The sequence below is a fragment of the Triticum dicoccoides genome, chromosome 1A (assembly GCF_002162155.2).
Source record: "Triticum dicoccoides isolate Atlit2015 ecotype Zavitan chromosome 1A, WEW_v2.0, whole genome shotgun sequence".
Lineage (NCBI taxonomy): Eukaryota > Viridiplantae > Streptophyta > Magnoliopsida > Poales > Poaceae > Triticum > Triticum dicoccoides.
In genome coordinates, this window is record NC_041380.1 from 131934164 (window position 1) to 131947714 (window position 13551).

Below are 13551 nucleotides of genomic sequence, written 5' to 3' on the forward strand. Positions count from 1 at the left end.
ATGGCTGATAAATCAACTGCTATACCTGTCGGTATCTGTGAGGATGTGCCCGTTGTGGTTGCAAACGTTACTATTTTAACGGACTTTGTTATACTTGATATCCCCGAGGATGATAGTATGTCTATTATTCTTGGAAGTCCTTTTCTTAATACTGCAGGGGCTGTTATTGATTGCAACAAAGGCAATGTCACTTTTCATGTTAATGGTAACGAGCATACGGTACACTTTCCGAGGAAACAACCTCAAGTTCATAGTATCAATTCTATTGGGAAAATTCCATCGATTATATTTGGAGGTTTTGAATTTCCTCTTCCTACTGTCAAGAAGAAATATGATATTCTTATTATTGGGGATGTGCATATCCCCGTTGAGGTAACTTAGTGTTATTCGAAATTTCTCCGGTTTCATGATTATCGGAATGAGTTTGTTAACAAGACTTGATCAACCTTGTTAGTGGATTCTTTTTGATGAGCATGAGATGGATGAAACTAGAAGCACAAAATTCTGTACCCCACTTTTACTTTCTATTATTTATATTAAATAAAGTAAAATTAGTATTTTCTGTCTGTTTCCTGACTTATCCGTGCAATATAAAAATATCCCGAAATTAAAAGTCCTCAAAATTACATGCCAATTTAATATGATTTTTTCGGGAATATTTGAGGATTTACTGTGCAAAAATTACCGCGGGAGGAGCTGCCACCTGGCCATGAGGGAGGAGGCAAACGAGTACGAGAGGAGGACGGAGGCAGCTCGCCTCCAAGCTGCAGCTCATGAGGGAATTACCGCTGCATCTCAGTACGACCCCAGCTACAACTTTGATCCATGGGCTTAGACCAACTTAGGCCAAAAGCCTAAGCTTGGGGGAGTATGTATTTCTCACTGACATTACATTCCTGTTCACACACTCATGCCAGTTGTTGGTGCTCATACTTTTTCATTGTATAATCCATGCTAGTTTATTTTCATTGTTGGTACTCATGCTTTCTTCTTGTGTGTTTGAAAAACCTTAAGAAAAACCAAAAAAAATTAGTTGTAGCTTTTAGCTAGTTCACTTTCCATGCATGTAGTAGTAGTAATTAAAAAGAAAACCCAAAAAGATCTCATTCTTCTTTTGCTTGTTGGGAGCTTTCCCGTGTAAATAGTTTTATTTCCTTTCTTTTCCTTGGGGGTCGAGAGGAGAAGACCACGAAGAAAATGTTGAGCGGTTCTCATATGCATTATTGTCGATCTAACAAAGAGCCCACATTACCTTGTCTTCTCCCTAGTATTGTATGCTTGCATATTCCAGCTTAGTCCAATGTACGCGTACTATTATTATTATTATCCACACTATTCGGCCGTGCAAGTGAAAGGTAATAATGACGACATATGATCCACACTATTCGGCCGTGCAAGTGAAAGGCAATAATGACGATATATGATGAACTGATTGAGATGAGAAAAGCTAGTATGAACTCGACCTCTCTTGTTTTTGTAAATGGTTGTAATGTGGTATGATGGGGTGGTATCCTCCTTTGAACGATTCGAGTGGCTTGACTTGGCACATGTTCACGCATGTAGTTGAAACAAAATCAACATAGCCTCTGCTACCTCTTGAGCACTGCGTTGGATTTCCCCGAAGAGGAGAGGATGATGCAGCAAAGTAGCGTAAGTATTTCCCTCAGTTTTTGAGAACCAAGGTATCAATCCAGTAGGTGGCTATGCACGAGTCCCTCGTACCTACACAAAAACAATAGCTCAATGCAACCAACGCGCTTAGGGGTTGTCAATCCCTTCACGGTCACTTACGAAAGTGAGATCTGATAGAGATGATAAATAATATTTTTGGTACTTTTGGTATAGAGATGCAAAGTGAAAAGTAAAAGGCAAAGTAAAAAAGCAAAGCAATAATAAAGTGATGGAGATTGATATGATGAGAAAGAGACCCCGGGGCCATAGGTTTCCCTAGTGGTTTCTCTCAAGAGCATAAGTATTCTACGGTGGTGAACAAATTACTGTTGAGGAATTGACAGAATTGAGCATAGTTATGAGAATATCTAGGTATGATCATGTATATAGGCATCACGTCAGAGACAAGTAGACCGACTCCTGCCTGCATCTACTACTATTACTCCACTCATCGACCGCTATCCAGCATGCATCTAGAGTATTAAGTTAAAAACAGAGTAACACCTTAAGCAAAATGACATGATGTACAGGGATAGTTTCATGCAATATGATAAAAAACCCAGCTTGTTATCCTCGATGGCAACGATACAATACGTGCCTTGCTGGCCCTTCTATCACTGGGAAAGGACACCGCAAGATCGAACCCAAAGCTAAGCACTTCTCCCATGGCAAGAAAACCCAATCTAGTAGGCCAAACCAAACTGATAATTCGAAGAGACTTGCAAAGATAACCAATCATACATAAAATAATTCAGGGAAGATTCAAATATTATTCATATATAGACTGGATCATAAACCCACAATTCATCGGTCTCAACAAACACACTGCAAAAATAAGATTACATCGAATAGATCTCCACGAGAGAGGGGGAGAACATTGTCTTGAGATCCAAAAAGATAGAAGAAGCCATCTAGCTACTAACTATGGACCTATAGGTCTGAAGTAAACTACTCACACTTCATCAGAAGGGCTTGGATGATGATGTAGAAGCCCTCCGTGATCGATGCCCCCTCCGGTGGAGCTCCGGAACAGGCCCCAAGATGGGATCTCGTGGATACAGAAAGATGCGGCGGTGGAATTAGGTTTTTGGCTCCGTATATGATCGTTTGGGGGTACGTGGATATATATATAGGAGGAAGAAGTACGTCGGTGGAGCAACAGGGGGCCCACAAGGGTGGAGGGCGCGCCTGGGGGGGGGGGAAGGTGCACCCCCTACCTCGTGGCCTCCTGTTAATTGGCTTGATGTAGGGTCCAAGTCTCCTGAGTTGTATTCGGTGAGAAAATCACGTTCCCGAAGGTTTCATTCCGTTTGGACTCCGTTTGACATTCCTTTTCTTCGAAACCCTAAAACAGGCAAACAACAGCAATTCTGGGCTGGGCCCTCTATTGGAAAAGGCAGTACCTAGGAGGCGCTTAGGCACGCCTAGGCGCTAGGCAATGGCCAAACGCCTCGCCTAGGGCATAAATGGAGGTCTAGGCAGGGCAATCAAGGAATTTTCTACCCAAGCAAGAAATCATGCCACATACTACACTGATACGCTAAAGGGGTTATATTCCAATGGTAGTAGACGGTAATTAACTTATTTATATGCCATAAACTAATATCAAAACACATATAATAATCACAAATACACTATGAGCAAAAACTATATTACCGCCAAGGCCGCGCCTAGGGCGCCTAGGCACCGCCTAGGCACTAGGCGACGGCCAACCGCCTCGCTTACGCCTACCGCTTTTTCCAACATTGGCTGGGCCTCCGGTTAATAGGTTAGTCCCAAAAATAATATAAAAGTGGATAATAAAGCCCAATAATGTCCAAAACTGTAGATAATATAGCATGGAGCAATCAAAAATTATAGATACGTTGGAGACGTATCAAGCATCCCCAAGCTTAATTCCTGCTCGTCCTCGAGTAGGTAAATGATAAAAACAAAATTTTTGATGCGGAGTGCTACTTGGCATAATTTCAATGTAAATCTTCTTAATTGTGGTATGAATATTCAGATTCAAAAGATTCAAGACAAAAGTTCATGTTTACATAAAAATAATAATACTTCAAGCATACTAACAAAGCAATTATGTCTTCTCAAAATAACATGGCCAAAGAAAGCTATCCCTACAAAATCATATAGTCTAGCTATGCTCTATCTTCACCACACAAAGTATTTAAATCATGCACAACCCCGATGACAAGCCAAGCAATTGTTTCATACTTTTGACATTTTCAAAACTTTTTCGATCTTCACGCAATACATGAGCATGAGCCATGGATATAGCACTATAGGTGGAATAGAATGGTGGTTGTGGAGAAGACAAAAAAAGGGAGAAGATAGTCTCACATCAACTAGGCGTATCAACGGGCTATGGAGATACCCATAAATAGATATCAATGTGAGTGAGTAGGGATTGCCATGCAACGGATGCACTAGAGCTATAAGTATATGAAAGCTCAACAAAAGAAACTAAGTGGGTGTGCATCCAAATCGCTTGCTCACGAAGACCTAGGGCATTTTGAGGAAGCCCATCATTGGAATATACAAGCCAAGTTCTATAATGAAAAATTCCCACTAGTATATGAAAGTGACAGAATGAGAGACTCTCTATCATGAAGATCATGGTGCTACTTTGAAGCACAAGTGTGGTAAAAGGAGATTAACATTGTCCCTTCTCTCTTTTTCTCTCATTTTTTTGGGCCTTCTCTTTTTTATGGCCTCTTTTTCTTTTTTTTTTATTTTTCGTCCGGAGTCTCATCCTGACTTGTGGGGGAATCATAGTCTCCATCATCCTTTCCTCACTTGGGACAATGCTCTAAAAATGATGATCATCACACTTATTATTTTTCTTACAACTCAACAATTACAACTCAATACTTAGAACAAAATATGACTCTATATGAATGCCTCCGGCGGTGTACCGGGATATGCAATGAATCAAGAGTGACATGTATGAAAGAATTATGAATAGTGGCTTTGCCACAAATACGATGTCAACTACATGATCATGCTAGTAATATGACAATAATGGAGCGTGTCATAATGAACGGAACGGTGGAAAGTTGCATAGCAATATATCTCGGAATGGCTATGGAAATGTCATGATAGGTAGGTATGGTGGCTGTTTTGAGGAAGGTATTTGGTGGGTGTATGATACCGGCGAAAAGTGTGCGGTATTAGAGAGGCTAGCAATGGTGGAAGGAAGGAAAGTGCGTATAATACATGGACTCAACATTAGTCATAAAGAAATCATATACTTATTGCAAAAATCTAGAAGTTATCAAAGCAAAGTATTACGCGCATGCTCCTAGGGGGATAGATTGGTAGGAAAAGACCATCGCTCGTCCCCGACCGCCACTCATAAGGAAGACAATCAATAAATAAATCATGCTTCGACTTCATCACATAACGGTTCACCATACATGCATGCTACGAGAATCACAAACTTTAACACAAGCATTTCTCAAATTCACAACTACTCAGCTACCATGACTCTAATATCACCATCCTCATATCTCAAGACAATTATCAAGCATCAATTTTTTTTCTTAGTATTCAACGCACTCAAAAGAAAGTTTTACAAATCTTGAATACCAAGCATATTATTATTAAGAAAATTACCATGCTATTAAGACTCTCAAAATAATCTAAGTGAAGCATGAGAGATCAATAGTTTCTATAAAACAAATCCACCATCGTGCTCTAAAAGATATAAGTGAAGCACTAGAGCAAAATTATATAACTCAAAAGATATAAGTGATGCACATAGAGTATTCTATCAAATTCCAAATTATGTATGGCTCTCTCAAAAGGTGTTTACAGAAAGGATGATTGTGGTAGACTAACAAGCAAAGACTCAAATCATAAAAGACGCTCCAGGCAAAACACATATCATGTGGTGAATAAAAACATAGCTCCAAGTAAAGTTACCGATAGAAGTAGACGAAAGAGGGGATGCCTTCCGGGGCATCCCCAAGCTTTGGATTTTAGGTATCCTTAGATTATCTTGGGGGTGCCATGGGCATCCCCGAGCTTAGGCTCTTGCCTCTCCTTGTTCCATAATCCATCAAATCTTTACCCAAAACTTGAAAACTTCACAACACAAAACTTAAAGTAGAAAATCTCGTGAGCTCCGTTAGCGAAAGAAAACAAAAGACCACTTCAAGGTACTGTAATGAACTCATTATTTATTTATATTGGTGTTATACCTACTGTATTCCAACTTCTCTATGGTTCATAAACTATTTTTTTAGCCATAGATTCATCAAAATAAGCAAACAACACATGAAAAACAGAATCTGTCAAAAACAGAACAGTCTGTAGTAATCTGTAACTAGCGCAAGATCTGGAACCCCAAAAATTCTAAAATAAATTGCTGGACGTGAGTAATTTATACATTAATCATCTGAAAAAATAATTAACTAAATATCACTCTTCAAATAAAAATGACAGCAGTTCTCGTGAGTGCTAAAGTTTCTGTTTTTTACAGCAAGTTCAACAAGACTTTCCCCAAGTCTTCCCAACGGTTCTACTTGGCACAAACACTAATTAAGCACAAAAAACACAACAAAAAAAGAGGCTAAATAATTTATTAATTACTAAACAGGATCAAAAATCAAGGAATAAAAATAAAATTGGGTTGCCTCCCAACAAGCGCTATCATTTAACGCCCCTAGCTAGGCATAACAAGCAAGAATAGATCTAGGTATTGCCATCTTTGGTAGGCAATCCATAAGTGGCTCTCATGATAGATTCATATGGTAATTTTATTTTCTTTATAGGGAAGTGTTCCATGCCCTTTTTTAATGGAAATTGGAATCAAATATTCCCTTCCTTCATGTCAATAATTGCACCAACCGTTCTAAGGAAAGGTCTACCAAGAATAATAGGGCAAGAAGGATTGCAATCTATATCAAGAACGATAAAATCTACGGGCACATAATTCCTATTTGCAACAATAAGAACATCATTAATTCTTCCCATAGGTTTCTTAATAGTGGAATCCGCAAGATGCAAGTTTAGAGAGCAATCATCAAAATTACGGAAATCTAGCAAATCACACAAAGTTTTGGGAATCGTAGAGACACTAGCACCCAGATCACACAAAGCATAAAACTCATAATCTTTAATTTTAATTTTAATAGTAGGTTCCCACTCATCATAAATTTTTCTAGGGATAGAAACTTCCAATTCAAGTTTTTCTTCATAAGATTGCATCAAGGCATCAACGATATGTTTAGTAAACGCTTTATTTTGACTATAAGCGTGAGGAGAATTTAGCACGGATTGCAACAAGGAAATACAATCAATCAAAGAGCAATTTTCATAATTAAATTCCTTGAAATCCAATATAGTGGGTTTAGCAACATCTAGGGTTTTAATTTCTTCAATCCCACTTTTATCAAATTTAGCATCAAGATCAACAAATTCCAAATTCTTAGAACGCCTTCTAGGTGAAGGTGGATCATATTCAGTCCCATCATTATCAAGATTCATAATGCAAAACAAAGATTTAATACGGGACACATCAATAACTTTTAGATCTTCATCTTTATTTTCATAGGAACTAGAAGAACACGCTTTAATAAATGCATCTTTCATAGCACGCGTCCTAGCGGTTCTTTCCTTGCACTCATCAATGGAAATTCTCATGGCTTTGAGAGACTCATTGATATCATGCTTAGGTGGAATAGATCTAAGTTTAAAAGAATCAACATCAAGAGCAATTCTATCAACGTTCCTAGCCAAATCATCAATCTTAAGCAATTTTTCTTCAATCAAAGCATTAAAATTCTTTTGCCAAGTAATAAATTCTTTAATATTAGATTCAAAATCGGAGGGCATCTTATTATAATTTCCATAAGAATTGTTGTAGGAATTACCATAATCATTAGAGGGATTACTAGGATAAGGCCTAGGGTTGAAATTTCCTCTATACGCGTTGTTACCAAAATTGTTCCTACCAACAAAATTCACATCCATAGATTCATTATTATTATCAATCAAAGTAGACAAGGGCACATCATTAGGATCAGAAGAAACACTCTTATTAGAAAATAATTTCATAAGTTCATCCATCTTTCCACTCAAAACATTAATTTCTTCTATCACATGCACCATTTTAGTAGATCTTTCAGTATGCCATTGAGAATAATTAACCATAATATTATCTAGGAGTTTAGTAGCTTCTCCTAAAGTGATTTCCATAAAAGTGCCTCCCGCGGCCGAATCTAAAAGATTTCTAGAAGCAAAATTCAATACGGCATAAAAATTTTGTATAATCATCCACAAATTTAAACCATGAGTAGGGCAATTACGTATCATTAATTTCATTCTCTCCCAAGCTTGTGCAACATGTTCATGATCAAGTTGCTTAATATTCATAAAATCGTTTCTAAGAGAGATGATCTTAGCGGGAGGAAAATACTTAGAGATAAAAGTAGCTTTTCACTTGCTCCATGAATCAATACTATTTCTAGGCAAAGACGAAAACCAAGCTTTAGCATGATCTTTAAGCGAAAAAGGAAATAGCTCCAATTTAACAATATCATTATCGACATCTTTCTTCTTTTGCATGTCACACAAATCAACGAAACTATTAAGATGGGTAGCGACATCTTCACTAGGAAGGCCGGAGAACGGATCTTTTATGACAAGATTCAGCAAAGCAGTATTAATTTCACAAGATTCAGCATCGGTAAGAGGAGCAATCGGAGTGCTAAGGAAAACATTGTTGTTAATATTGGTGAAGTCACACAATTTAGTATTATCTTGAGCCATCGCGACAAACAAGCAATCCAACACACGAGCAAACAAAAGGCAAACGGGCAAAAAGAGGCAAATAGAGAGGGAGGATAGAGAGAGAGAGGGCGAATAAAACGGCAAGGGTGAAGTGGGGGAGAGGAAAACGAGAGGCAAATGGCAAATAATGTAATGCGGGAGATAGGGATTGTGATGGGTACTTGGTATGTTGACTTTTGCGCGGACTCCCCGGCAACGGCGCCAGAAATTCTTCTTGCTACCTCTTGAGCACTGCGTTGGATTTCCCCAAAGAGGAGAGGATGATGCAGCAAAGTAGCGTAAGTATTTCCCTCAGTTTTTGAGAACCAAGGTATCAATCCAGTAGGAGGCTACGCACGAGTCCCTCGTACCTACACAAAACAATAGCTCAATGCAACCAACGCGCTTAGGGGTTGTCAATCCCTTCATGGTCACTTACGAAAGTGAGGTCTTATAGAGATGATAAATAATATTTTTGGTATTTTTGGTATAGAGATGCAAAGTGAAAAGTAAAAGGAAAAGTAAAAAAGCAAAGCAATAATAAAGTGATGGAGATTGATATGATGAGAAAGAGACCCGGGGGCCATAGGTTTCACTAGTGGCTTCTCTCAAGAGCATAAGTATTCTACGGTGGGTGAACAAATTACTGTTGAGCAATTGACAGAATTGAGCATAGTTATGAGAATATCTAGGTATGATCATGTATATAGGCATCACGTCCGAGACAAGTAGGCCGACTCCTGCCTGCATCTACTACTATTACTCCACTCATTGACCGCTATCCAGCATGCATCTAGAGTATTAAGTTAAAAACAGAGTAACGCCTTAAGCAAGATGACATGATGTAGAGGGATAGTTTCATCCAATATGATAAAAAAAAACCATCTTGTTATCCTCGATGGCTACGATACAATACGTGCCTTGCTGCCCCTTCTGTCACTGGGAAAGGACACCGCAAGATCGAACCCAAAGCTAAGCACTTCTCCCATGGCAAGAAAACTAATCTAATAGGCCAAACCAAACAAATAATTCGAAGAGACTTGCAAAGATAACCAATCATACATAAAAGAATTCAGAGAAGAATCAAATATTATTCATAGATAGACTGGATCATAAACCCACAATTCATCGATCTCAACAAACACACCGCAAAAAAGAAGATTACATCGAATAGATCTCCATGAGAGAGGGGGAGAACATTTTATTGAGATCCAAAAAGAGAGAAGAAGCCATCTAGCTACTAATTATGGACCCGTAGGTCTGAAGTAAACTACTCACACTTCATCGGAAGGGCTTGGATGATGATGTAGAAGCCCTCCGTGATTGATGCCCCCTCATACGGAGCTCTGAAACAGGCCTCAAGATGGGATCTCGTGGATACAGAAAGTTGCGGCGGTGGAATTAGGTTTTTGGCTCTGTATCTGATCGTTTGGGGGTATGTGGATATATATAGGAGGAAGAAGTACGTCGGTGGAGCAACAGGCAGCCCACGAGGGTGGAGGGCGCGCCTGGGGGGGGGGGGCAGGCGCGCCCCCTACCTCGTGGCCTCCTATTAATTGGCTTGACGTAGGGTCCAAGTCTCCTGAGTTGTATTCGGTGAGAAAATCACGTTCCGAAGGTTTCATTCCGTTTGGACTCCGTTTGATATTCCTTTTCTTCGAAACCCTAAAACAGGCAAAAAACAGCAATTCTGGGCTGGACCTCCGGTTAACAGGTTAGTCCCAAAAATAATATAAAAGTGGATAATAAAGCCCAATAATGTACAAAACAGTAGATAATATAGCATGGAGCAATCAAAAATTATAGATACGTTGGAGACGTCTCAGCCTCTACGATATTTATGTTCATGGTGAATTATATCCTACTCATGCTTGCATTCAGTGTTGATTAATTGTAATGCATGTTCATGACTGTTGTCGCTCTGTAGTTGGTCGCTTCCCAGTCTCTTTCTAGCCTTCACTTGTACTAAGTGGGAATACTGCTTGTGCATCCAACTCCATAAACCCAAAAAGTTATTCCATATAAGTCCACCATACCTTCCTATATACGGTATCTACCTGCCGTTCCAAGTAAATTTGTATGTGCCAAACTCTAAACCTTCAAATAAAAATTCTGTTTTGTATGCTCGAATAGCCCATGTATCAACTAGGGCTGTCTGTATCTTCCATGCTAGGCGGGTTATTCTCAAGAGGAGTGGACTTCGCTCCTCACTCACGAGAAAATGGATGGTCACCGGGATGCCCAATCCCATGCTCAAATCAAATCAAAATAATTGCAAACAAAACTCCCCTAGGATTTTTGTTAGTTGGAGGCACCCGTTGTTTTGGGCAAGCCATGGATTGATGCTTGTTGGTGTTGGGGGAGTATAAACTTTACCATTCTGTTTGGGAACCGCCTATAATGTGTCTAGCATGGAAGATGTCGAGATCTCTTGGTTGTTATGTTGACAATGAAAGTATACCACTCAAAATATTAGTCATCTCTATTTTTAAACCGAGCTCTGGCACCTCTACAAGTCCATGTTTCCCTGTGCGAGGGGCTTATCCATTTACTTTTATGTTGAGTTATCATCCTCTTATTAAAAAGCACCAGTTGGAGAGCACCGCTGTCATTTGCATGTATTATTATTAGTTTACATTGAGTATGACTTGACTGGATCTCTTTTACCATGAATTACAATTTCCACTCAGACCTTGATCTTGAGAGGTGCTCTGCAATTATGTTTTACGGTCTCAGAAAGGGCTAGCGAGATACCATCTTGCTATATCATATTATGATTGTTTTGAGAAAGTGTTGTCATCCGAGATTTATTATTATTGCTCGCTAGTTGATTATGCCATTGATATGAGTAAACATGAGACCTAAATGTTATTGTGAATATGGTTAATTCATAATCTTTGCTGAAAACTTGAATCATGGCTTTGCATATTTACAACAACAAGAGCAAATGGAGTTTGTAAAAGTTTTTCTTTATCACTTTCAGTTTATCAACTGAATTGCTTGAGGACAAGGAAAGGTTTAAGCTTGGGGGAGTTGATACGTCTCCAACGTATCTACTTTTCCAAACACTTTTGCCCTTGTTTTGGACTCTAACTTGCATGATTTGAATGGAACTAACCCGGACTGACGCTGTTTTCAGCAGAATTGCCATGGTGTTATTTTTGTGCAGAAATAAAAGTTCTTGGAATGACCTGAAAATCAACGGAGAATATTTTTGTAATATATAAAAAATACTGGCGAAAGAATCAAGGCCAGGGGACCCACACCCTATCCACGAGGGTGGCGGCGCGCCTACCCCCCGTGGGCGTGCACCCCTGCCTCGTGGGCCCCCTGGTGCTCCACCGACCTCAACTCCAACTCCATATATTCACGTTTGGGGAGAAAAAAATCAGGAAGAAGGATTCATCGCGTTTTATGATACAGAGCCGCCGCCACGCCCTAATCTCTCTCGAGAGGGCTATTCTGGAGTCCATTCAGGGCTCCGGAGAGGGGAATCCGTCGCCATCGTCATCATCAACCTTCCTCCATCACCAATTTCATGATGCTCATCGTCGTGCATGAGTAATTCCATCGTAGGCTTGCTGGACGGTGATGGGTTGGATGAGATTTATCATGTAATAGAGTTAGTTTTGATAGGGATCCCTAGTATCCATTATGTTCTGAGATTGATGTTGCTATGACTTTGCTATGCTTAGTGCTTGTCACTAGGGCCCGAGTGCCATGATTTCAATCTGAACCTATTATGTTTTCATGAATATTTGTGAGTTCTTGATCCTATCTTGCAAGTCTATAGTCACCTATTATGTGCTATGATCTGTTGACCCCAAAGTGACAATAATCGGGATACTTACCGGTGATGACCGTAGTTTGAGGAGTTCATGTATTCAGTATGTGTTAATTCTTTGGTCCGGTACTCTATTAAAAGGAGGCCTTAATATCCCTTAGTTTCCAATAGGACCCCGCTGCCACGGGAGGGTAGGACAAAAGATGCCATGCAAGTTCTTTTCCATAAGCACGTATGACTATATTCAGAATACATGCCTACATTACATTGATGAACTGGAGCTAGTTCTGTGTTACCCTATGTTATAACCGTTGCATGAGGAATCGCATCTGACATAATTATCCATCACTGGTCCATTGCCTACGAGCTTTTCATATATTGATCTTCGCTTATTTTACTTTTCCGTTGCTACTATTACAATCACTATAAAACCAAAACCGCTACCGTTACTTTTGCCACCATTACCACTACTATCATATTACTTTGCCACTAAATACTTTGCTACATATATTAAGTTTCCAGGTGTGGTTGAATCGACAATTCAGCTTCTAATACTTGAGTATATTCTTTGGCTCCCCTTGTCTCGAATCAATAAATTTGGGTTGAATACTCTACCCTCGAAAACGGTTGTGATCCCCTATACTTGTGGGTTATCAGCGTCCGTCTATCACTATTGGCCCGCGGCGGAGAACATCAAGTACGAGACATGCTACTTGTTCACCGTGCCGGAGTCGCTGGAGGATCGCCGCCGCCTGCTAGTCTCGGAGGAGGACGGTAGCGTCTTCCTCTTGATCGTGGGCACCAACGAGGCTCGTGCAGGCCGCTGCCCCGTCTCTATAGTGTGCGCCAGGAGGAACGCTGCTAACGCTGACACTAACACGAGGCTGATGTACGGGTGCATGCTCACTGTTACTACCCCTCGGAGGTACGTGGGCGGTGACACTGGCTACATCAAGCTGACTCGGACTGTGCCGAGCTGGGACCTTCCCATCGATGTGGACATGGAAGACGCATGGTATGATTTGGCCCCCAACGTGGTGCACGGGGACTCCAAGGAGGTTCGCCTGGACATATGCATTACCAAGTTAAATGTTGATCATTAGTCTTCGCTCAATGTAATCTGTTGTCTAAGCATTTGGAGACTTCCATGCATGATCTTGCTCTGTTGGAGTATCGCACATGAATAAAAGTGTATCAATTTATGGTTTAGTCTAGAATCTTCCATGTATGAATTTTTTACTACAATACTGGTGAAAGACTTATGATGAACCATTTCTTACATCTTCTCTGCCCCCTTCCAAGTCATCCTGATTTAATCCCTC